This window comes from Silurus aristotelis (assembly GCF_946808225.1).
Source record: "Silurus aristotelis genome assembly, chromosome: 18".
In the NCBI taxonomy this organism is placed as follows: domain Eukaryota; kingdom Metazoa; phylum Chordata; class Actinopteri; order Siluriformes; family Siluridae; genus Silurus; species Silurus aristotelis.
Genome location: NC_139591.1, coordinates 2,146,033 through 2,147,198, shown reverse-complemented (window position 1 = coordinate 2,147,198; position 1,166 = coordinate 2,146,033).

Genomic DNA, 1,166 nt, shown 5'->3' with positions numbered 1-1,166 from the left:
AGGTTGGGATCGATGTCAAGCTCCATTATCACCAAGCTGCCTCTCTTGAGCCCTTGAACCAGGCCTTTAACCTTCTGTGCTTCAGGGGCTCTGTATCATTGCTGACCCCAGCTTCCTAACATTGCTGGGATATGCAAAGACAAGTATTTTCAATTACATTTATGGCATTTGGCGGATGCTCTTATCCACACTTACACTTGAGCAGTTGAAGGTTAAGAGCCTTGCAGAAACTTGTGCAACTCAACTTGACCCATCTCACAAGACACAAAGAAAAAATAGATCATGACTCTTCTTTGTACTGACACCCAGGCGGCGCAATGAACTTCTAAAATGTAACTGTCTCTTCAAGAAGCCCCCCCAGAAAAAAGATTGTATTGTTTTTGTTGCACCAACTGCTGTCTAACATTATTTCTAATGTAATAATGATCACAGCTCAATGCTTGTATTATAGCACTGACACAGAAATAAACGCAGTGCAGTCAAATACTCTGCAGTGACAGACAGATGTTACCTTTGTGTTTTCAAATGAAAACATTTTCAGTCGAATGTTTACACCAGCCTAAGGCAAGAGCACTTGAGGGAAGATAACATGCCTACAAATTGGCCCACCTTGTCTTGTAATAGTGAGTTTGCTGAAAGCAGAGTGATGAGTATTTGCCAGCACCAACATCAGCACTGTCTTCATGTTTATTTGAATGCAAGACAGGCATAGTGCTGAAGGACTGGATTCAGAGACTTATATGTCTAAGATGTCCAAGGTTGCCAAATATTTGCAATCTGTTTTTCAGTCCAAGCACATAAAAAAAAAATAGACAAAATGAGATGCTCCAAGTAATTCTCCTGTTGGAAAATTCTTTGTGTCAGAAATGAGTTCACCGTGGTGAGCACATGTTTGTTTGCTCTAGTACATCCATTATTCACTTCATAAAGCCGCTTTGCCCTCTACCTTGTCTGTCTTAAAACTGAAAGGGTTCTGTACATTAGAGATGCTGTCTGTACTTCACTTTCCCTTTGTCTGTTATTTTTTCTTCTAATTGAAGTGATCCCTTTTTCATTAATTCCAATGACCTTTATGTCTTAATGACTGTGGAATATTATTTTATTTGATCAAACATGCTAAAACACTGACCTGTTTGTAGTTTCAACACATATAAAGACATTCATTT